This window comes from Natrix helvetica (genome assembly GCF_964273705.1).
Source record: "Natrix helvetica genome assembly, chromosome: 5".
Lineage (NCBI taxonomy): Eukaryota > Metazoa > Chordata > Lepidosauria > Squamata > Natricidae > Natrix > Natrix helvetica.
The window spans coordinates 153546470-153570813 of NC_138551.1; positions in this window are offsets into that span (position 1 = coordinate 153546470).

The following is a 24344-nucleotide window of genomic DNA, read 5'->3' on the forward strand; positions in this document are numbered from 1 at the left end:
AAAGAACATTTCTGATTAAACTCCACTCTCCTCCTCCTCCTCCTCCTCCTCCTCCTCCTCCTCCTCCCCCTCCCCCTCCTCCTCCCTGCAAACCCCCATCCCTTCTAGCACTGCTGACATTACTTAGTTTGGTAATGAAATGTCTGGGGGAAAAACAGCCAAGCTCAGAGAGCACCAAAGACCCCACAATGCTTTTCCTTCTCCTTCTCCTCCTCCTTCTCTTTTTCCTTCTTCTTCTGCACCTCTACTTCCACTCTGCAAACCCCATTCCTGTCTAGTACTGATGATGTTGCCTAGTTGGGTCATGAAGCGTCTGCAAGAAAAGCCCCAAGCTGCACTGCTGCTTCTCCTTCCTCCTCCTCCTCCTCCTCCTCCTCCTCCTCCTCCTCCTCCTCCTCCTCCTCCTCCTCCTCCTTCCTCCTCCTTCCTCCTCCTCCTCCTCCTTCTTCCACCTCCTTCTCCCTGCAATCCTCCTCCTTCCTAGCACTGATGATGTCCCCTAGATGGGTCATGAAACGTCTGCCAGAAAACCACCAAGTTCAGAGAGCACCGAGGACCCCAGACCAATGCAGACAATGCAAAAGTTAGAAATATCACAGCCCCGAGTGTTACAATTGTGATGCTTGATGAAAAGCAGACAGAACGTCCCGTCCTCCCATTAATATTTGATATTATGGACTGTCTCATTCCAAAGAACGGCCTTGTAAGGCCAAATTACACTGGGCGGCCACTCCAGCCGGAGAGCCTGCTGCCAAGGGGACAGCTGCTCTCCTTCCCTTGAGCTGCAAGTAATTATGGAGTAGCACCGGCGCGTTGCAACAGCTTAGCAACCGCTTAAGGGGAAACCGAGCACTTGTAATTACACAAGCTTTTGTCTTGTTATTAAGCTGGTGGAGGTGTGGGAATTCGAACCTCGGGGCTTCCCAGAGTCCCTGTCGAGGGGCTCCCAGCTCTTACGGAAGGAGAAGGGAAGACAAGGAAGGAGGGAGGGAGTTCCTCGTGAGACAAGGAACCTGGGACGGAGGATCAAGGGGCCACCAGAGAATCTAGATTAGAAGACAGAATCAGGGAGTTGGAAGGGACTTTGGAGGTCTTCTAGTCCAACCCTCTGCTTGAGCAGGAGACCCTGGACCATCCTAGACAAAATGGCTCTCCAGAATTTTGTTGAAAACCTCCAGGGATGGAGTATCCACAACCTCTGGAAGCAACCTTCCATCCATCCATTATGTCTTTATCTATAGACTTCTATATCTATCTATCTATCTATCTATCTATCTATCTATCTATCTATCTATCTATCTATCATCTATCTATCTATCATTTATATCTATCTATGTATCTATCTATCTATCTATCTATCTATCTATCATCTATCATCTATCTATCTATCTATCTATCTATCTATCTATCTATCTATCTGTCTGTTCTATCTATCATCTATCATTTATATCTATCTATCTATCTGTTCTATCTATAATCTATCATTTATATCTATCTATCTATCTATCTATCTATCTATCTATCATCTATCATTTCTATCTATCATCTATCTATCTATCTATCTATCTGTTCTATCTATCTATCTAGCATCTATCATTTATATCTATCTATCTATCTAGCATCTATCATTTATATCTATCTATCTATCTATCTATCTATCTATCTGTTCTATCTATCTAGCATCTATCATTTATATCTATCTATCTATCTAGCATCTATCTATCTATCTATCTATCTATCTATCTATCTATCTATCATCTATCATTTATATCTATCTATCTATCTATCTATCTATCTATCTATCTATCTAGCATCTATCTATCTATCTATCTATCTATCTATCTATCTATCATCTATCTTGTATATCTATCTATCTCTATATATCCATCCATCCATCCATCCATCCATCTATCTATCTATCTATCTATCTATCTATCTATCTATCTATCTATCTATCATCTATCTTCTATCTCAGAATCATGGAATCCTAGGGCTGGATGGGACCTTGAAGGTCTTCTAGTCCAACCCCTGCTCAAGCAGGAAATCCTATATCATTCTGGACAAAGGGATGAGTGATGGATTATCTACAACTTTTGGAGGCAAATTGTTTGACTGATTAAATGTTCTAACTGTCACAAATTTCTCCCTAGTTCCAGGTTGCTTCTCTCCTTGATGAGTTTCCATCTGTTGCTTCTTGTCCTGCCTTCAGGGGCTTTGGAGAAGAGGTGGACCCCCGTCCGTATTCTTTGTGTTAGGAAGGGGGTCCACTTATTCTCCAAAGCCCCTGAAGGAAGGACAAGAAGCAATGGATGGAAACTCATCAAGGAGAGAAGCAACCTGGAATTAAGGAGAAACTTCCTGACAGGACAATTAATCTGTGGAATGAAACTGTGAGTGCTCCATCACGGGAGGGTCTTCAAGAGAAGATTGGACAGCTATTTGCCTGGGATGGTCTAAAGACTGGCTCTGAGCAGGGGGGGGGGGTTGGACTAGAAGACCTCCGAGGTCCCTTCCAACCTTAGGATCCTATGAATTATGGGGTTAAAGAGGCAGGCTCAAATCCATTCAGAAATGTATATTTAGAAAAGACCTTGAAATGTGAATCCTTCTGCAGATGTGTTGTTTTTCCCCTCACAGATTGATTCGGAAATGGAGTGGAACAAACTTCCCTGTGAAGAAACAATGCAAGTCAGAATAAATGTTATTTGCCCTTCTGCATCCTGTCATCCAGATTGTGTTTGTGTGTGTCCATCTTCAGGGGAAAAAAAGCCCTTAGGGAAAATAACAACAACAACAACAACAAATCAGTTTCTCCAGAAGATAATTTCAACAGATATTCCTTGCTCATTTGGCCTTTTTTAAAAAAGAAATTGGACTCAGGTCCTTACTGGAGGCAAAAAAGGGCTCGTCTTAATTTCCACCCTTCTGACCAAGAGAGAGAGAGGGAGAAAAAAATACATTTTTACACGTTTTCACTGTCTTGGGCTTCCTACAATGAGGGTCTTGCAAATCTAAGGCTTTTCCAACAGGGTGCAATTCCCCAGATCACCAGTAGGGGGAAGCCTGTCCCGGTCCTTGGAAGGGCTCAAGAGATGGACAAGAGCATGAAATCCCGTGTAAACATCTGGCTGTGGCCAACTATGATATCGATGTTCCTTCAGAAATAAATATTTTCTGATTCTTCCTGTGGGGTTCCCGCCGATGCTGAAGGAAGAAATCTCCACTGTTCACAACATTGGCCAATATTTCTCTGTTTGGTGGGAGAGGATGAATTCTTGTGGGCCTGGGCTCATCCACGCCTGCTTTCTTGTTCTTCTGAAGTAGTAGCTCCTTCTGCCTGGCTGAGCATCCTTCGCGCTTTCCTCAAAATCCAGCTCGGAGGAGTCTGTAAGCCGGCTGATAAGGTCCCTCCACTTCAAACCGCCTTCGTCCAGAGGCGGATCCTTCATCGAATTATAATTAAAATGGCTCTCGTTGTTTTTCAAAATAATTCCACTTCAGCGGTGGAGCTCTGGAGGAGGGATTGAATGCTTGTTGTTGAGCTGCTTTTGTCATTCTGAGTGAGGAAGGCACTTCGGCAAAGAAACACAAACCATGCCAATGTGGCTTCTGATGGAGGACAGAAGAAGACTTCAGGCTGGAGATCATCTTGATGTTGTTGATGGGAGGAGAGGAGCTATGGGTTTCTGTGGACTTTGTTTTGTTCTTCTGGAAGGTACATCAAGTGATGGATAGAAGGAGGACAAAAGACTCAGGGCCTGGAGACCATCTCCATTTTGTTGGGCTTCCATGGACTCTTTGTTTCATTCTTCTGGAGGACACCCATGAAGGTCCATCAAGGGGTGGGTTTCTCTCAACCTACCCTAGATAGGAGACCTTAAAAAAGTGATTTTGTGGTTGTCTTCCTCAACTCGCACTTCAACCAACCAACCAACCACACCAAAGTGGTCTATGAAGGAGGACAGAAAAAGACTTCAGCCTGGAGCCCATCTTGATGTTGTTGATGAGAGGAGACGTGGGTTTCCGTGGACTCTTTGTTTCCTTCTTCTGGAAGAGGACCACAAAGGTCCATCAGACGGTGGACAGGAGGAGTTTCTCATCGAGACACTTTCTCCCAATCCCCATTTCCCTTTCCAAAACTGAGTCATCCAAATCTTAAACCCATCAAGGTGGGAGTTGAAGTTCACCTCTTGTAAAGTTGCCAAGTTCTTTCTTTCCTTCCTTCCTTTCTTCCTCCCTCCCTCCCTCCTCTCTCCCATCTCCTTCCTTCCTCCCTCCCACCCTCCCATCTCCTCCCTTCCTCCCATCCTCCCATCTCCTTCTTTTCTTCCTCCCTCCTGCCCTCCCTCCCTCCCAAATTTCAAACCAGAAAAAAGTTAGCCAAATTCTCATATAAGTTTCCAGTATTTAGTTTGCGTCCAAAGTTCCAAGCCTTTCATTGTCCATTCCTCTTCCTTGTCTTTCTGGGGTGGTTTTTTTGTGGTGTTTTGAAAGAGGCCCCCCCCCCCCCTGAAAAAACAACAACCCAGGAAACCACAAAAGTGAAGGTGTGTGTCGTTCCCCCCCCCCCCCCCCCGCCCAAGAAAGCTTTGCCAGGACAAAGCAGAAAAACAGAAAAACTTTCCTGTTTCTAAAAGACATTTGCGAGAAACCCAACAGTAGAATTGAGGAGAGGCGTAACATTCCTGGTGTATCTGAGTCAGATCACAGTTTGCATCCAGGGCTCTTAAGGACTCTGGGACTTGTTAAATATTATCGTTATTATTATTATTATTATGGGATGTTGTCCTCCCCAGTAGTTTGAGGCGAGGGAAAGAGAGAGGGAGGCAGAGGGATGGATCCCAATATCTTACCTGCAATACAGGGCCACCTATTTTAACTCAGGAGGGGAAGCGAAAAAGAACAGAAATAAAATCCAGAAAGTTAAAAATGCGTGGCCTCTTCGAACAGCCAACATTTGCAGGGGAGGAAAACAATGTATAAATATAATTGAAATAAAACTGCGCGCAGCTTCAGGAGCAGAATTTTCAGGGGTGACATCGGGGTGGGTGGGTGGGTGTTAAGTTGGCTGGGAAGTCCCTGCGGGCACGGAGGCTCATTAATCAGCCATCATGCCAGGAAAACGGGCAGAAAGTGAGGAAGGGAAATGCACTCCGGGGTTGTTGTTGTTTTTTTGAGCAATTATAGGAAGGGAGGGGCTCTGTGCAGCTGCTAAACTCCTGGGCCAAGCAGCTCTTTGCCATCTGGGATCCTGGACCAAGGTCCCTTCCAACACTGTTTAAATGTAAGAAAGTGTCTTCTGCCTGAGCAGGGGGTTGGACTAGAAGACCTCCAAGGTCCCTTCCATCTCTTCTGTTATTCTGTAAGAAAGGGTCTCACTGCTTCAACAAGGGGTTGGACTAGAAGACCTCCAAGATCCCTTCCAACTACATTCTTCTGTATTCTGTACTTGCAAGGTGGAATGTGATGTCTCTGCTAAAATACCTTTGCCTTAGCAAAGCCAGCCCGCGTCCCTTCGCGAGGGAAGGAGATAAAATAATATTAATCGATCCTCACTGCAATTTTTTTTTGGTTCCATAACTCTGTGCAGCATAATAAGATGAGTCCCTACCCAACCCTCAGCCCAAATGCTTTCCAAGACATCAATCAGCAGTCGTAAAAATGTTACGGTTCTGGAGAAAAACTTCCCTTTTTTGGGGGGGGAAAAGAATGATTTGCGTTTTTACAAATTTAATGGCGCGATTTAGGACTGACAGATGTCCCTTAATTGGACATTAAGTGGAGGGAAAAAATATGGCTCCTGCATCACACCGAGAAGGGATTTGTACACATGGATTTTACAGTTTGGAACAGCAGCTTTCCTGCCTACAAAACTGTTTCAAACTTTCTTTTAAAACAGAAACTGAATTATTTTAATTTGATGTGTGAATCGCTCCTCTGGTGGGTTGAAGCTCTTCACTTTCAGGAAGGAAGGAAGGAAAGAGGGAGGGAGGGAGGGAGGGAAGGAAGGAAGGTGAAGATGGAAATAAACAAGGAAAGAGGTAGGAAGGAAGGATAAGGAAGGAAGGAAGCAAGGAGGGAGAGAAGGAGGGAAGGAAGGAAGGAAAGAAGGAAGGAAAGAAGGAAGGAAAGAAGGAAGGAAAGAAGGAAGGAAGGAAGCAGAAGATGGAAATAAAGAAGGAAACAGGTAGGAAGGAAGGAGAAATAGAAGGGAGGGTGGGAGGAAGGAAGAAAGGAAGGAAGGAAAGAAGGAAGGAGGGAAGGAAGGTGAAGATGGAAATAAAGAAGGAAAGAGGTAGGAAGGAAGGATAAGGAAGGAAGGAAGCAAGGAGGGAGGGAGGGCGGAAGAAGGAAGGAAAGAAGGAAGGAAGGAAGCCAAAGATGGAAATAAAGAAGGAAAGAGGTAGGAAGGAAGGAGAAGGAAAGAAGGAAGCAAGGAGGGAGAGAGGGAGGGAGGAGGGAAGGAAGGAAGGAAAGAAGGAGGGAAGGAAGCAGAAGATGGAAATAAAGAAGAAAAGAGGTAGAAAGAAAGAAAGGAAGAAAGTAGGGAGGGAAGGAAGGAAAGAAGGAAGAAAGCAGAAGATGGAAATAAAGAAGAAAAGAGGTAGGAAGGAAGGAGAAATAGAAGGGAGGGTGGGAGGAAGGAAGAAAGGAGGGAGGAAGGGTGGAAGATGGAAATAAAGAAGGAAAGATGAAGGAAGCAAGAAGAACAAGAAGGGAGGGATGAAAGAAAGAAGGAAGGGAGAGAGGGGAAAAGGATATAAAATGGTGGAAAACCTAACTTAACAACTCTCTTGCTTAGCAACAGAACCGCTAGGCTCTATTGTGGTCGTAGGTCGAGGTGTTTGATTTCTTTCCCAGGGTCCCAACAAATTCCTCCCACCCCCGAGGACTTGGCCCTCGCCACCCCTCCCCCGGGAGACCCCGGGTCCTACCCCGATGCTCCTGAGCACTAAACAAACTTGGGGGGGGGGGCAGTGGTTCAAATTGCCCCCTGCCCAACCTCTCTGGCAAAGCCTCCCCACCTCCCAGCCGAGCGCAGATGGTGGAGCCTTCAAATCCCACCCAGCCTTATCTCTCATTTTATGGTGACAGTTCCTGGATCCCCTTCCTTTCCTGAAGGCAAATAAACCGTATCTCCTAATCCACAGTTTTGGGGTGGGGGGGGGCAGGAAGAGGATCAAAGCCGTCTTTACCAAAGACATCTGCCAAGGGCTGATAAAAGGCAAAAAATATAAAGAAAGAGGGAGGTTTCCCCAGTATTTAGGTGAGGTTGAAGGGAAAGGCGAGGAGATTCAGCCAAGTGCATTGACCTGCCCTAAACCCCCCCCCCAACCTGGATCCCATTTACAAGCCAAAGGGGGCTTTGGAAGCCCCCCAACCCATATGAGCAAACCAGTCCCTGAAGCTGGTTTAGCATCAGGCGTAGCATCTGAGGAAAAGCGGATGAGGAGGGCAGAGGGGAAAAAGAAAGAAAGAAAGAAAGAAAGAAAGAAAGAAAGAAAGAAAGAAAGAAAGAAAGAAAGAAAGAAAGAAAGAAAGAAACCGGAGAAAAATCAAAGCAGAGGGTGAAGAAAGAATATCAATTCTTGTCCAAATTAGAATACAATAGCAGAGTTGGAAGGGGACCTTGGAGGTCTTCTAGTCCAACCCCCTGCCTAGGCAGGAAACCCTCTACCGTTTCAGACAAATGGCTATCCAACATCTTCTTAAAGACTTCCAGTGTTGGGGCATTCACAACCTCTGGAGGCAATTTCTGTTCCACTGATTAATTGTTCAAACGGTCAGGAAATTTCTCCTCAGTTCTAAGTTGCTTCTCTCCTTGATTAGTTTCCACCCATTGCTTCTTGTTCTACCCTCAGGTGCCTTGGAAAATAGTTTGACTCCCTCTTCTTTGTGGCAACCCCTGAGATATTTGAACAATGCTATCATGTCTCCCCTAGTCCTTCTTTCTCTTAAGCTAGACATACCCAGTTCCTGCAACCGTTCTTCGTATGTCTTAGCCTCCAGTCCCCTCATCCTCTTAGTTGCTCTTCCTGGCTCTGTTTTCAGACTCAAGCCATCCCGTTCTTCAGCCCCTCGAGGTCCATTTTTGGAGGCCCAAATCTCACCCCCTGCACAAAAGGGACCTTGGATGGGGAGTGACCCCCAGCAGACACCTCCAGTTTCTCCGTTTGCATGAAATAAGGAAATGGGATGCAAACCCTTAAAACAAAATTTTTAAAAATAAGAAAACTGATTTTAGACACGCAAAACCACGCCGGGGGGCGACAAGGGGAAACATTTCCCCCCCCTCTTGGGGAGGAAGATGAACAAGAGATGAGGGATGAATGAAGCCGGCATGGAACCGATCCCAGAGGCAGCCTTATAAATAATGTAAGTTGTTGACAGTTTCCTCCCTCGCCAGAGGATGCTTTTCCTCACCTTGGTCTTCTTGTTGTTTTGGGGGAGAAAAAGCAGAATATTGGGATTTGGTCTGAAAAGATTTTAAAACTTCAGAGGGTCTTTAGGTGGAGACCAGGAAGAAGCTGTGGTCTTCCTCGCTCCTTGTGTCCTGCTTCATTTTAGAACCGGTTAGGGCAGAAAGGAGAGGAAGAGGCCAAATTCTGTAAATATAAGTAAATCTTTCTAATTATTCTGCTTTTTTAATGCTGGGTTTTGTGGATTATATTGTTCACCACTTGTCTGAGTCCTTGTCTGAGTGAGAGAGAGGTGGGAGAGAAAGAAAAGAAGAAAGAAGAAAATAAAAAAGAAGGAAGGAAGAAGAAAAGTAGAATAAGAGAGAGAAAGGAGGAGGGGGGAAGGGAGGAAAAAGAGAACAAAGGAAGGAAAAGAAGGAGGAAGGGAAGAAGGGGAATGAGAGAAGAACGGAAAGGAAAGGAGAAAGGAAAGAAAGAGAAAGAAAAAGGAAGGAAAAAAGAAAGAAAGGATGGATGGAAGGAAGGATGGAAGAAAGGAAGGAAGGAAGAATCGATGGATGGATGGAAGACAGAAAGAAGGAAGGAAGAGAAAGAAGGAAGAAAGGAATGAAGGAAGAAAGAAAGAAGGAAGGAAGGAAGAAAGAAAGAAAGAAAGAAAGAAAGAAAGAAGGAAGAGAAAGAAGGAAGAAAGAAAGAAGGAAGGATGGATGGAAGGATTTAAGGAAGGAAGAAAGAAGGAAGGAAGGAAGGATGGGTGAAAGGAAGGAAGGAAGAAAGAAAGCAGAGGAGGAAGAGGAGAGGAGAGGGAGGAGTAGAATAAACTTCCACACCAATTGCTTAAAATGCCAATCCAAATATTGTTCTCCGTAAACCCACAGGGAGAAATGTATAAAAAACCAAGATTGCCAGCCTGGCATTTCATTCTCGTGAATGCTCAGAGGCGAGACACAGAGTTTTGCCCCATGGCTCCAGAGTCGGAGGGGACCTCGGAGGTCTTCTAGTCCAACCCCTGCCCTAGCAGGAGATCCTCCCTGATGCCTCCTTGGCAGGGTCCCCGTTGGGAAGGCAGCTGAGCTCAGGAGTTGGAGCCCCGCTTTCTCTCCTCTTCCTCCTGCCCGTGGGTGGAAGGCGCCATGTGTCTCCCCTCACAGCCTGAGAGGAAACATGTGCTCTAACCCCCGGGGAAGAGGCGGGTGTGAAAGATGACAAAAAGAGCGAGAAGGGAGGGGGGGAGGTTGTGAGAATTGACTGCTTGGGTGGGCTTAGAGGCTCAGGGGTTTGTGTGTGTGCGTGTGCTCTCTGGCAGGCAGAATCCCTTGGTGCAGGTGCCATTTTGACTCTTTTGACCTCCTTGGGGTCCAGATGGACGGAGAGCTTCCCAAGCAGCCGGGGATGGTTAAAATAAGCAGGGGTTCAAATCCCAAATCTGTCTCAGGTCCCCGTAGCACAGTCTCCTGGAAGGGACGGGTGAAAAGCACTTTGGAAGTCACGTAGTCCTCGACTTACGACCACAGTCGAGACTGGACATTTCTGTTGCTAAACGAGGTAGCTCTCAAATGAGTTTTAACCCATTTAAAGGACCTTCCTGGGCCTCGGTTGCTCAATGAATCGCTGCAGATGTTAAGCGAGTTATCCCGGTCGTTAAGTGAGTGAATCCGGCATTCCCCTTGACTTCGATGGTCACAAAAAGGGATCAGAATAACAGAGGTCATCTAGGCCAACCCCACGGCTTGAGCAGGAGATCTTATACCATCCTGGTCAAATGGCTGTCCGGCTCTTCATGAAAAACCTCCACGGAAAGCCCACTAAGGAATATACAGGTGGTTCTCAACTTACAACAGTTCATTTAGTGACCGATCGAAGTAACAATGGCCCTGAGAAAAGTGACTTAGGGTGGTGTTTCACACTTACGACCACTGCAGCATCCCTCTAGAAAGATAAGAAGGAAGGAAAAAAGGAAAGGAGAAGAGATAAAAAGAAGAAAGAAAAACAAGGAAGAAGGAGGATAAGAAGGAAGAAAAAAGGAAAGGAGAGATTAAAAGGAGATGGAAGAAAAAAGGAACGAAGATAAAAAGGAGAAGGAAGAAAAAGAAGCAAGGAGGGTAAGAAGGAAGAAAAAAAGGAAAGGAGAAGAGATAAAAAGAAGGAAGAAAAAGAAGGATGAAAAGGAAGAAAAAAGGAAAGGAGAAGAGATAAAAAGGAGGAGAAGAAGAAGGAAGAAAAAGAAGGAAGGAGGAGGATAGTAAGGAAGAAAAAGGAAAGGAGAAGAGAAAAACAAGGAGAAATGAGAAGGAAGAAAAAGAAGGAAGGAGAGGACGGATAAGAAGGAAGAAAAAAGGAGAGAAGAGATAAATAGGAGAAGAAGGAGAAGAAAGAAAAAGAAGGAAGGAGGAGAGAGGGAAAAAAAGACAGGGAAAGATTTGGGAGGTTTTATTTTTCTCTTAATTTGAAACATTTTATATCTGGAATAAAAACGAAAATGGAAATGTTGCTCACAGAGGATTGATGCCTCTTCTTTCCCCTTCTCTTGTTTTGCTTGTTATTAATTATGTTAATATATAACATTAATTAGGTTATTAAATATGTTAACATACTAATTACGTCAGTAACCATCCAAAGTGTTCCTAGTTGGAGTTTATTTTCTTTGTTTACAGCCTGTCTTTTTCTCTCTTTTGGTACCAGTTTAGCTGGGATTCGAATTCGATTCATTGGAGGGTTTTTTGCTCCGTCTATTTTTAAAGACTTGCCGGAAGATAAATCATTTACAACCTTGGCATTCGCTTTACGATGATCTCACTCACTTAACGACCACTGATTTTGCTTGTCAGAATGGCAGCTGTTACCTGCGTCTCTGAGTAATGTCCAGAGATTAAGAGGGCAGAAGAGGATATCTATATATATCATCATCATCATCATCATCATCATCATCATCATCATCATCATATTTTAACAACCCCATAATCCCTGGTGGATTATGGGAAACTGAATGGAGTTAATAGAGTGCTGAATGGCCAGATGCCTTTCTTGTTGCCAGTGTGGAGTTTTGTTCAACCGATATATTCTCATTGTGCCCAGAGAGAGAAATATCTGCCTCTCCCTAGGATCGAACTCTTGATTGTGAGGTGAGAGCTTCACTGGCAGGCTGTGCCAGGTGCAACAGCATTGATTCTTTGCCCAAAATGAATGCAGAATCATTCATTTTTCCTGCTTTCTTACTATTTCCTGCTGCCAAAATTTAGGAAATAAAATCAGAAGATGCGGGAAGGAAACCGGTCCCCTGGATGGAAGCAACACAAAGGTCCTCGTTTTACAGCCGGAGGTGGATCTGTGTGCCGGTCTCCGCCGTATTCTTTGCTGATCGCTTCATAAACTCGCTGCATTCCTGCCTCGGGAATAGGGTTGGACTAGATGGCCTCTGAGGTCCCTTCCGGCTCTGTGAGGTTGGGCTTCTGAAGTTGGATCGTGCGACTGTTGGGATGCTGTGATGGTCGTAAGTGTGAGGACTGGGTTGTCAGTCACTTTTTGCCCCCAGCCCCGGTGAAATTTCAAATGGTCACTAAACGAGTTAAGTTAAGGTCTCCCTTCCTGTATTGTAATTATATCCATTTTGTAGAAAAGAGACAGGGAATCCTCAACTTCGTTTAATGACTGCCATCCCTGGAAGTTTTTAAGAAGAGACCGGACAGCCATTTTGTCCAGGTCTCCTACTCGCATAGGGGGTTGGACTAGATGACCTCTGAGGTCCCTTCCCTTATTCTGTAACCACAGATCGATGAATCGGTTGGAACGGCTTCCCTCCAGATGTTGTGGATGCTGCTCCATCCTTTGGAGGTCTGCAAGAAGAAGAGGTTGGACAGACATTTGAGGAGGATGGCAATAAGACCTCCTGCCTGAGCTGGGGGTTGGACTAGAAGACCTCCAAGGTCTCCTCCAACTCTGGGACTCTTTCATTGGGAACTTCTCCATCCAAAGCCCGAGTCGTGTGCCCTGTTTTCTTATCCTCTCCCTTTGCTGGACCTGAGCGACATCTCCCTGCAATCCGCCAATCTTGATGTTGACTTCCAACGACTGTTAATCAATCCTCAACGCTCGAAATGGAGCTCTTGATTCCGCTTCGGTTTAATTGGAGTTGATGGTTAGGAAATGAACTGGAAGACGAACATGTCAGGTCGATAATGGGGCATCTGGCGAAGGCACGGAGGCTTCCCTTACGAGGAAGGTGGTGTCCACTCCACCTTGCTAGGTGGCCCTTTCGGCTGCCCTGCGAGGCGCTCCGTCCATCCCCGCTTCTAAAACCCGGTTTGGATAGAATCGCAGGGTCCATAATTCCCATCCAACAAAGGTATTAGAGCTGGACACCCAACAAATCTGGGGGTTGTTGGGTTGGGTCAAGGCTAGTAGACCATGGTTGGCTTGGAAGGATCTGAAGCTTCTCCTTCGCATATCCGGTGGGGCTAACCTACCCAAAGGTCCGGCTAGCATTTCTCAACCTTGCAACTTTAAGATAGGTGGACCTCAAGCTCCCAGAATTGTGGAAGTAGAAGATATTCCAGATGGACCTTAGTATCTCCCCTTTAGAGGAACCTCTCTGGACTCAATTTACGGTGCTTCAGAGGAAAGAAGACCATGAGGTGGTTTTTCAAACCAGGTGAAAGTAACGAGTAGCTTTTCCAACTAGTTCCTGCAAACATTCTTCATACGTGTTGTGACCCACCAGCGGCCAGCAGAACTGGCAGCAGAGTCGGAGAGTGAGGAGGTTGGGGAGGAACATGGGCCAGTCTTGGAGTCTGGGGAAGGCTCTGATGAGGGCTCTGTGTTGGAGGCAGAGAAGGGGCCAGGGCCGTCGGACAGTTATCAGCTGCCAGACATCAGTGAGGCAGAAGAACAGCTGGAGCCTGTTCCCAGTGTGCGCATGCGGAGAGCTGCCAGATGAAGGGAAGAGCTAAAGAACAGGGGCCGACTTGGGAGGAAGGCCACAGGTGGATGATGAATGGCCCCTCCTGGAGGGAATAAAAGAGGAGCGAAAAGGGAGTGGAGTTTGCAGGAGACCATTAGTTTGCTTCATTGGTTCGTGACTCTCCGAGGCTCCTGGCCAAGTTCTGCAGATGTCAGCCTGTCAGAGAAGGTCTGTGACCGTAAATCCTCCCGGTAAACACTTTGCTGGAAGTGAAGGATCAGAATTCACAGTCAATTAATAAAAGGGGTTTTTGTTGGGACCAGGAGTTGGCTTCAGGCTCTCGGGAAGAAGCCTCGGGCAGAACAATACGTGGGCAGCCTGAGGCCAGAATGAATGAAGCCAAGGAGCAAGAGGGCTCTCTAGAGTCATCAGTCATGGTGGCTACCATGTACTGCAGTTCCAGAAGCCACCTTGATTTCCTGGAAGCCCCCAAAGATCTTCTTGTTCCCAGCCCCAGTTTAGCTTCTCGACTCAGCTCCCTTCGCTTTTTCTGATTCTTTTTTTGGTGTGGATTCCATTTTTCCTCCTAGTTTCTGAGTTTGCTACTTCCGTGGCTGGCATTAGTCTTCTAACAGCCCAATCAATCTCTTGCTGCCTAAGCCTCAATTCATATTCTAAATGAGTGCCTTTTCCCCACTCCTTACCTGGAAACGAGATCGTTTAGCATTAAATTTGTTTATGAATCAAACTGTCTCCCCTGGACGTGGCCCTAATTCATTCCTTAACCAGCCAGCCAGACATTTCTTTACCTAAGTGATGGCACGCGGGGGGGGGGGGGGGAAACGCCACCCACATTCTCCGGAGCCCTGGATCTTGAGAACACCAAGAGGGGAAAGGTTCTGGAGTGGTGGTGGTGGGGGACACAACTTATGGGTGTTCTGCTCCGCTGAGGATTATGGGTACTACCACTTCTTTGAATTTGTTTCCATCATCTCTTCCAAGATTTATTTTATTTTAGGGTTTGGGGTTTTAATTGTGATGTTTTAAGATTAGAATTATTTATTTCTTAGTACAGCCTATTTCCCCCTCCAAATGTATCTTAAATGTAGTTTAAATGTATTTAATTATTATGAATGATTTTATTATATTGACTGTACACCGCCCCGAGTCCCTTTTTGGGAGAGGGGCGGTCTAAAAATCTAAGAAATAAAATAAATTTGAATTTCAGATACCTCCATTAATGGGGAGGGGGCTCTTCTTCACCCAAGAAGGAATTGGAGAATATCTCACCCGCAGGGATGGAGGGATGGAGGGATGGATGGAGATAGATGATAGATGATAGATGATAGATAGATAGATAGATAGATAGATAGATAGATAGATGATTGATAGATAGATAGATAGATAGATAGACAGACAAACAGACAGACATGATTGACAGGTAGATGAGAGATGGAGAGAGCGAGAGAAGGGAGAGAGTTGACAGATAAATATAGATGGCACAGCTATTACTGCCATCTACATTTATCTGTCAACTCTCTCTCTAGCGATATATCTATATCACTAACTAGATAGATGGCTAGATAGGCAGAGCTGGGTAAATAATGATGACAGATGATAGATAGATATAGAGAGATGATAATTATCTATAATAGTTGATAGCAGTAGAGACATATACTGTATAAATGACAGGTGACAGACACATATAGATGGCAGAGATACATAGATAGTTGATAGATCGATAGGGATACAGAGGGGGAGAATGAAAGACAGACAGATATAAATGACAGATACATGTAGATATATATATATATATCTCGATCGAGATAGATAATGGAGATAAATAGATGATAAACAGATAGGTAGATTATAGATAGATGGATGGATGGATGGATGATGGATAGATAGATGATAGATGATAGATGGATGGATGGAGAGATGGATGGAGAGGGAGAGAGACTGACAGACAGATACTGTAGATAGACAGATGGATGATAGGATTCTCTTTAGCACATAGCAACTTTCCTTTCCAGAGCTACGTTGGGCCCTCGGATGGGAGAAACCTTCAAACTATTGTCCGCTGCCAACCAGCCTCTAACGCCTCGTCTGCAGAGGTCCCAAGTGCGTCCACCTGCCCTCCCTCATTTGCATAACCCCTCCCCTTGGTGCCACCCCGCTAAAGTGGGGCCGGCCCCTCCCTCTTGCTTCCTCTGCCCCCTTTCCCTGCCATGGGCCGTGTTTGCCCTGCAGATGAGCTGAAGGAGGGAGGCAACTGCCAGGACTCTTTAGGGTCCCTGGGGCTGCTGGCATTGTTGCCATCTCTGATCAAGGAAGCCCCCTCCCCTGTTTTTGGGAGGGGGGGGCAGTGAGGGGGTTTCTGATTGATAAGAACAAAGGCTTCGGTGGGTGAGATAGCAGCGCCTGAGTTTCACATGTTCCTTTAATACGCTCTAATAAAACCCCTAATCCAATTGCTATTTATAAATGGATGCCGAACGAGAGAGGGAGATAATTCACGGAGACGGGCGTGTTAAAAGCCACTCTCCTTTTTGGGGCGAAAAGAAATAGAAACATATTTGAATAGGAGAGGTAATTATGTTCAGATAAGAGCCAAGTCAGGAGGGAAACAGAAACAGCCAAGGGGGTTTCCCCCCCCCCCCCGGTGTTTATTTGCATTCGTTAAATCAGATTAGGGTGGGGGCTAATTAACCCATTAGCCACTTTGCGGATGGGATGAAATGTTAGCTTTGGCTGCCCGGGAGGTGGGGGGGAGGGCGCAGGACTGCAAGGATTGGAAGCCTCTCAGGAGAAAAGGAGAGAAGAAAAAAGGAGAGGAGGAGAGGAAGGAAGGAAGGAACAGAAAGAAGAGGGGGGAGGGAAGGAAGGAAGGGAAGGAAAAAGGGAGGGAGGGAAGGAAAAGGGATGGAAGGAGGAAGAGAAAGAGGAGGGGGGACAAGAGGGAAGGAAGGAAGGAAAAGGAAGGGAAGGAAGGAAAAGGGAAGGAGGGAAATGGAGGGAGGAAAGGAAAAGGGAAGGAGGGAAAGAATAGGGATGAAGGATGGAGATAAAGAAGAATGAATGGATGGAAGGAAGAGGGAGGAAGGAACTCATAAAATGTTCTAACTTAACAGTGGCACTGATTCCCTTAACAAGTGATGTACGAAAGGTCGTAAAATGGGGTCACTTAACGAAACATCTCACTTAGCAGCAGAAATGTTGGGCTCAGTTGTGGTCGTAAGCCGAGGACTTACGTTCCCCCCCCCCCCCCCCCGTCTCTGCCTGCAATGCCAGAAAAGCTTAACCACAGGCAGAAAAAGTGTCCTGAAATCAGATCAGTCCCCTGGGTGATCTGCTGTGCGACCGTAATGGACAGGCACCCTTGCGGTCGTAAGTTGGGGACTGCCAGCCCCATTGGAGCTTCTTTGGCTGGTGCTTCAAACTTGGTGCCCTCGGTCTTGTCCGGGAATTAAAAGGGAGGAAGGAGAGTTATCAGCCTCACCTGCAATAAAGAGAAGCCAGGAGGGAAGGCCGTTGCGGCTCCGTAATTAAAAGCATAAATCCAGACTGGGATTAGGGGAACATCTACGATGTCACAGAAGGTGACCCTGCCGTTAAGTGAGAGCGGAAGGCCAGGGGGAGAGAGAGGGAGAGAGGGAGAGAGGGAGAGAAAGAGAAAGAAAAAAAAAGAGAGAAAGAGACAAGGGGGAAAAGTTGGAGAAATTGTGTTAGCGTCACTTCGATCGTACACGGCTCAGGAGTTCCTTCCTTCCTTCCTTCCTTCTTTCCTATCTTCCTTCTTTCCTATCTTCCTTCCTTCCCATCCATCTTTCCTCCCTCCTTCTCTCCCTCTCTCTCTTCCTTCCTCCCTCCTTCCTCTTTGCTTCCTTCCTTCTTTCCCTCCTCCCTCTCTCCTTCCTTACCACTTCCTTCTCCCCTTCTTCCTTCCCTTCCTTTCTCCTCCCTCCCTTCTTCTCTCCCTCCCTCTCTCCTTCCTCTTTGCTTCCGTCCTCTGCTTCCTCCCTTCCTTCTTTCCTCCCTCCCTCTCTCTTTCCTTACCTCTTCCTTCATTCCTTCTTCCTTCCCTTGCTCCCTCCCTCTTCCTTCCCTCCTTTCCTCTCTCCTCCCTCCCTCCTTCTCTCCCTCCCTCCTTCCTCTTTGTGTCCACCCTCTGTTTCCTCCCTTCCTTCTTTCCTTCCTCCCTCTCTCCTTTCTTACCTCTTCATTCTTCCCTTCTTCCTTTCCTTGCTCCCTCCCTCTTCCTTTCCTTCCTTCCTTCCCAAACATTAAAACCAACCACAACAGAGAGCCAAACGCTCCCTGTTTTTCCAAATTAATTGCTCTTAGTTCAAATCTACTCCCTGCCATGGTGAGGCTAATAGAATGACTCTTCCAGGGGGCTGAAAATGTTTAATTGCTAGAGGTGCAAATTGCGGGGTTATTGGGGCGAGGAGTAAGGGGGAGGCTGGTGCAGAGGCATCCTCTCCACCCCAGAAGAATCTGGGCCTCAAATTCTCGCTTGCGGTGTCCTTGGCTGCTCTTCACGCTGCTTTTCACACTTACCTTGCTATCAGGTGAGACGTGGAAAAAAATGACACAATTAATAGCAATGTGACAGCATAAATTACTGCTGTGATGGGGAATTATTCTTTCTCTTTCTTCTCTTCTCCTCCCCCTTCCCTCCTCCTTCACCATCTCCCTTTCTTCTTCCTCCTCCTCTCTTCTTTGAGAGCTCTACTCCCTTCTACCATAGTCCTGATGATGTTGCCTAGTTGGGTAATGAAACATCTGCAAGGAAACCGCCATGCTCAGAGAGCATCAAGGGTCCCACAGCCTTTTTCCTCTTCTTCTTCTTCCTCCTCCTTCACCATCTCCCCTTCTTCTTCTTCTTCTTCTTCTTCTTCTTCCTTCTTCCTTCTTCCTTCTTCCTTCTTCCTTCTCCTCCTCTTCATCCTCCTCCCCCTCCCCCTTCTAGCTCTGATTATTTTACCTACTTAGGTCATGAAACATCTGCAAGAAACCCACCAAGCTCAGAGAGTATCAAGAACCGCACAGTCCTCCTCCTCCTCCTCCTCCTCCTCCTCCTCCTCCTCCTCCTCCTCCTCCTCCTCCTCCTCCTCCTCCTCCTCCTCTTCACTTCCTCCCCCCTCCACTTTCACTTCCCTCCTGAAATTGTGCTGCTGGTATTCAGTGGAGAATTCCCTTTTGCTCCAGCAGTTCAAAGCTTCCGCCTCCTATTGCCAATCCACACCTATTCAAAGCCCAGGCAGCTGCCCAATCAACAGCCAGCTGTCCCTGGCCCCGCCTCCTCCAGTGACTTTGTGGTGATGTCATTGAGTGATGTCATATGCAACCTTTGGCTCTTAGGGGGAGACGACTTGAATAAGTAGGCCTTTTGCAAGTTGGGACGTTTGAAATTCAAAGAATGGGATGTCTGAATCCTTCAAAAGGAATAGAGGAGAGGAGAAGGAGAGAGGAAGGGGAAGTAGAGAAGGACGACAGAGGGAAGAAAGGAGGTAGGGAGGGGGAGGAGAGAGGGAGAAGAAAGTGATGGACAGGGTACAAATATGGTGTATGGAGAGCTGAAGAGCCAATAATTGTTTTTGGGAGTTGATGGTAAGACGAATTGATGTAAACATTTAACAATATAACATGATGTTGGTTATGGAATGGTATACATGTGGTTATTTGTTATGCAAATGGGAAAAAAAACTGTGTGTGTGTCTGTGTTGTATTTGTGCTGATAAATAAATAAAGGGAGACTAGTATAGATCTATTTCAAGCTATTTAGCTCTCATCAGCTAGCCATACCCTTAGTGGGATTTGAACCTGGGCTGTTTTTACATGTTAGGCAGTTGTATTAGCCACTAAGGCTAGCTGATGAGAGGTAAATAGCTTGAAATAGATCTATACTAGTCTCCCTTCGTTTATTTATCAGCACAAATGCAACACAAAAATGGGTTTTCTGCCTGGAAGGCTCCTAGGGTGATATGCTGGTCTTGAATTCGGGTCTTATCCCATGTAAGATTGCCGAAACGTTGCCAAGACAATCTCAATCTTACATGGGAAAAGACCCATGTATACAACAAAATACAACAAGACCCAAGATCCACCCCAAAATCAGGCCGAGAGGACAAAGGAAGGGGACGTTTTGTTTCTTGTAGTCACCAAACTTAACTTTAGAAAGAAAAAGAAAAATGTAACTTTAAAGAAAAAAAGAAAAGAGTTTATTTTCCCTATTTCCCTCCCTCCCACCCCTACAATTTCCCAATGTAGCTTGTCTGCCTTGGGGTGAAAACGAATGTTCAAAGACTTCTGTTGGTTTTTGTTTTCCTTCCAAAGGAGAAATGTTGCGTTTGAAGAAGTGGAATCATTGAGAGAGAGAAAAAAAACAACAGTGGGGAAGGGAGAAGGGGAATGGGGTGGGGTGGGGCTCACAGGACTCCTCCTGCCTTGGACTGTTGTAAGTCGAGGACTTCATGGGTCTGGGTAATAGAGACACCACCTTAGCAGGTTAGAAAAAGAGAGATCTTTGCGCTTTTTTGCAAACTTTTCACGATTGCAAGAAAACCTCCAGCCTCGTTTAACGCCCGAGCAAAACCGGACAAAAACCTCTCTTCCTTTTCTCGTCGGAGCTGCGACAACCTGTCGGCCAGGTGCGAGAGGAGGGTGTGTGTGTGTGTGTGTTGTGTTATTTTGTGCAAGGCGTGCTACATAAATAGGACAGCCCGGTTTTTTAAAAAGGCTTTGGGAGCTAATGCGATTCACCACGGCTTCGGCTCGCGTGCGCCTTCACATTTGATGTGTGGTTGGAAAACACGGGGAGATAAATGGCTTAATTGGAATCAATATTAATTTTGTGCCGTTTCGCTTTCTTCCCCTCCCGCCAGCCTTTCATGACAAATGCAATTATTCCTAGCCTAGTTTTGTGTGAAGGAACTAAACAAACCCCCAAGAACTTTGCTGGAGTTGGAAAACCATTAGATGCGACTTGTGCTGGGAAGAAACAGGATGTCTTGGCAATTATTGGTTTACCAGAATAATAGGGCTGGAAGAGACCTTGGAGGTAGAATAGAATAGGAATAGAATAGAATAGGAATAGGAATAATAGAGTAGAGTAGAGTAGAGTAGAGTAGAGTAGAACACAATAGAAGAGAAGAGTAGAAGAGTAGAGTAGAGTAGAAGAGAAGAGTAGAGTAGAACACAATAGAAGAGAACAGTAGATGAGAAGAGAAAAGTAGAGTAGAAGAGAAGAGTAGAATAGAATAGAAGAGTAGAGTAGAACAATAGAAGAGTAGAGTAGAGTAGAAGAGAAGTAGAGTAGAAGAGTAAAGTAGAACACAATAGAAGAAAAGAGTAGAAGAGAAGAGTAGAGCAGAGCAGAGCAGTAGAACACAATAGAATAGAATAGAAGAGTAAAATAAAATAGAAGAGAAGAGTAGAGTAGAAGAGAAGAGTAGAGTAGAGTAGAAGAGAAGAGTACAGTAGCGTAGAGTAGAATAGAATAGTAGAGTAGACTAGATTAGACTAGAAGAGTAGAGTAGAGTAGAGTAGAGTAGAGTAGAGTGGACTGGACTAGACTAGACTAGAATAGACTAGAATAGAATAGAATAGAATAGAATAGAATAGAATAGAATAACAGAGTTGGAAGAGACCTTGAAGGTCTTCTAGTCCAGCCCCCTGCTTAGGCAGGAAACCCTACCCCACTTCAGACAAATGTTTGTCCAACATCTTCTTAAAAATGTCCAACGTTGGAGCATTCACAACTTCTGAAGGCAACTTCTGTTCCACTGATTAATTGTTCTCACTGTCAGGAAATTTCTCCTCGGTTCTAAGTTGCTTAGACCTTGGAGGTCTTCTAGCCCAACCCCCTGCTCCAGCAGGAGACCATCTACCATTCTGGGAAAATGGCTGTTCAGTCTCTTCTTTAAACCTTCTGGTGATGGGGCAGCCACAACTTTTAAAGGCAAGTTGTTCCAACTATCGGGAAATTAGTTCCAGGTTGCTTCTGTCCTTGATGGGTTTCCATCCGTTGCTTCTTGTCCTGCTTTCAGGTGAGTTGGAGAACAGCCCCTCTTCTCTGTGGCAGCCCCTCAAATATTGGAAGATGTTCTCATGTCTCCCCTAGTCCTTCTTTTCCTTAAACTAGACATACCCAGTTCCAGCAACCGTTCTTCATAGGTTTAGCCTCGTCTTCTAGTCCTCTTTGTTGCTCTTCTCTGCACTCTTTTTTAGAGTCTCAACATCTTTTTTATATTGTGGAGACCAAAGCTGGTATCAGGTGTAGGCATCTCATGATACAAATAGACAAATACAGCAATTGCAGAGAGTTAGGTGGAGTAGAAGAGCAGAAGAAGCTGTCAACCAGAACAAATGGCTGGCGTGAGAGAAGATATTAAGATGGCGGACACCACAGCTTGTCTGAAGCTGGGCATCGCGGATGGAGCTTCCATCCCAACGTGAAGGTCACCAGGTTCCTCTTATGGACCACTTGCTGTGGACACTCCTCTTTAAGACATCCCTGTGATTTCAACAGAGCCAGGTTATAAACATGGAGATGTTGAGGACTGATAGGTCTTTGTTCTCCTCATACAGAAGTGCATTTTTGGGGGAAATTATTTAGGAAGCAGTGAAGGTCATCTAGACTCTGAGCATCTGACACTTCTGGACAAAGGACGAATCTTCTGCCTCCAGGCAGCTCTCCCCCAGTATAGAAGTTCACACCATAAGATCTCTCAACCTCTGAAGCTGAAGGAGCTGTCCTTCTCTGCTGATCTCTGGCCTCGTCCTGGGTTGGACCTCCCAAAGCCCTCAGCAATCCCCTCTGCTGGTGGAGCAGGGCCCATACCACGTTCGAAATACGGGAATTGGTAAGGAAGTGTTCCCTTGGGAAACAAATCTATCTCTTGCACGTCTCTAGCTTGGAAGGAGGGTCTCCCCTGGTGGCACACAAGCACCGTATCTCCTGCTCCCAGCTCTCTGTTTTTCTCTTTGTTCTTCCTTCCTTTCTTTCCCTCCCTGTCTCATCAAAGCCGAGTTTGTCTCCTCGAATGACAAACAAGCCCATCCATCACCGGCTATTCTTTCAGGCCTGGAAGGTGTCCTCTGATGGACATGTGCCAGGTGGCAGCTGAGCCTCCTCGACCAAACTACAGCTGCCATTGTGAAACATTAATTTGATTTCCAGCTAGTGCCATCTCACATCCCTCTTCTACCAGGGGAAGCAGCTGGTGTGGAACAGGCATGTGGAAGCTGTGTGTGCGCGTGTGTCTCCACTGGAGGAGCAGAACTTGTTTTTCAGAGCTGGGCAAATGTCTCTGACATGGAACTTGTCCTTGGCGCTGTTGATTTAAGAGCTCCTTGGAGTTCCTCAAGAGTTTGGAAGCAGATCCGAAGTTCATACACTCAGCAGTTGTCCTCATATCAATCTTCTGCTTGGTTATTATCCATAGAAGGCCGTTTCCTTCCTCTTGGGTCATCTTCTCTTTCAGTTGATCTTTCTCAATAGGGTTTCCTCACCGCCAAGAACTTAGAGAAGTAGGGCAGTGCTAGAACGTCTACTGAAGTTGGCTTTTCTGGGTGAAAGATGGGAACTGGAGTCCCACAAAAGAGGAATGATAGAGCCCTATTGGGAAATGGGTCACTTCTCATGATTTGCGGTCAGGTGAAACTTAGCAAAACATTTGTGGAGAGTTAATCAGGGGAACGGCTTACCTCCAGAAGTTGTGGGTGCTCCATCACTGGAGGCCTTCAAGAAGAGACTGGAATTCTGCTTCCATCCGTCCATTTCACCCGGAGGTTGTTGGAGAGCATGTGAACCTGTAGTTCCTCCATCTCAAGAACTTTCTGGTGGTTCAATTCCAACATTGGAGAGAAGATAGAAAGCAACGTGAGCCAATGCCATCGATCCACTTTGGAGAGCTCACACATGAGAAGATGCCATGGTCAACCATGTTGGAAGCATCTGCTCAGAAGAGCAGCGTTGACCTATTTAGGTACTGTGCTGTTGGCCCTGAGCAAGTCATCCGTCACTGCTGGAACGGGTCTACTTCAATTATCTTAAGCGCCATTATTTACATTTTGTGTTTACTTCTCTTCCGCCTGCCTCCAACCTCCTGGGATACGAAAGCATGAAAAGGAACAACCGAGTCATTGAAGATCAGATAGAGCGACTGAGTCACCATCCAGCTCAGCAGCTAGGGACAGGTCTTCTTACCCATCAACTGCTTCTTGACGTTATCAGACCGCAAGCTCCCAAAATGGCTTCTTCTCCATTGAAAATCATCTCTTTCCTTCCCAGAAACGTCTCGGTATTCTTTCACTGGCCTCCTGGAGTTGTGGATAGTCCATCGTTGGAAGCCTTCAAGAAAAGATTGGACATTAATTTGTCTGGGATGGAAGAGGGCCTTCTGTTTGAGCAGGGGGGTAGGACCAGGAAACCTCCAAGGCCCCTTCCAACTCTCCTCCTCCTCTTCTCTCCTCCTCTCCTTCTCCTTCTCTCCTTCTTCTTCTCCCCTACTCTTTCCTTCCTTCTTCTCTTTTTCTTTCTCCTCCTCTTCCTCCTCCTCTCCACCACCTCCTCCTCCTCCTCTTCTTCTCCTCCTCCCTTCTCCTTCTCCTCCTTCTCCTTTTCCCTTCTCCTTTACTCCTCCCTCTTTTTCTTCTTCCTCCTCTTCTTCTTTCTTCTCCTTCTCCTCCTCCTCCTCCCTCCTCCTCCTTTACTTCTCCTTCCCTCCTCCTCCTGCTCCTCCTTCCTCTTTCTTCTTCTTCTTCTTCTATGTCCTCCTCCTCCCCCCTCCCTCCTTCTTTACGGCGCTCCTTCTCCTGAAGAACAGATTTTGAGGTTCTGAATGCGAAATTGGTCCATTATGATCGATATTTTTTTGCCTCACTTGGAATTAATTAACGGGATTTCTTCCAAAGTCCCGCCAGAGATGATCATAAGGGAGTCTGCACTTCATCGTGGGGTTACCGATGGCTTTCCTACTAATTAGTTTTATTCCTCCCGTATCTTCTCTTGTTAGCTTCTG